This window comes from Gossypium arboreum, chromosome 8, assembly GCF_025698485.1.
Source record: "Gossypium arboreum isolate Shixiya-1 chromosome 8, ASM2569848v2, whole genome shotgun sequence".
NCBI lineage: Eukaryota > Viridiplantae > Streptophyta > Magnoliopsida > Malvales > Malvaceae > Gossypium > Gossypium arboreum.
Window position 1 is genome coordinate 97,701,490 of NC_069077.1, and position 771 is coordinate 97,702,260.

A 771-nucleotide genomic window follows, 5' to 3' on the forward strand; every position below is an offset into this window, starting at 1 on the left:
TAATCGACCAAATGGGCGATTAGTAAGAATGGTTGCCGAATATACAAGCATACATATGCATGTGTAGTTGAATTATGAATGTTTAGCAAGATGGTTAAACTAGTGATTTATTGATTAAGCTCAAGGAGTTAAAGAAGGAGAATCAATCAAGGGAAAGACGAAGGTCATCGAGTAGTCGACTTGGAACTATTTTACCCAACACGAGGTAAGTCATTAAGCACGTATTTGATATTGCTTAAATGATTGTAAAATTTATGCAATTGTGTTTAATGGGATGATATATATATATATAAATGAAAATGTATGTGTATGGAGTGATGACATTTGTTGAATGTAAAAGAAATAGTGAAATGTGTAGAAAGTTTGCTTTCGGCACTAAGTGTGCGGGCAATACGTGTGTCTGGTGATTGAGATCGGCACTAAGTGTGCGTCTTTGGAAATATATGGCACTAAGTGTGCAAGCTGGAAAATACTGACCTTTGGGTGTGCGAGCTCGGAGGGTATGGCAGCGTGTGTGGGGGCTTAAATTACGTGGCACTAAGTGTGCGAAATCGAGTAGTAAGCCTTGTGTGTGCGTACTCTATATATATGGAGGTGTGTCTCCATTGAATTGAGTATGGACAATGGATCGGGTAAGTACCTCGAGCTCATGACGAATAGAGAATACGTTCATGCTTGGGGTTGAATTTGGTAAGCCTTAAATCTATGTGATGATTGAAATTGTATGGTTGTGCTGGAAAATGAGTTAATGTGTAAAAAATGCTTCGATTA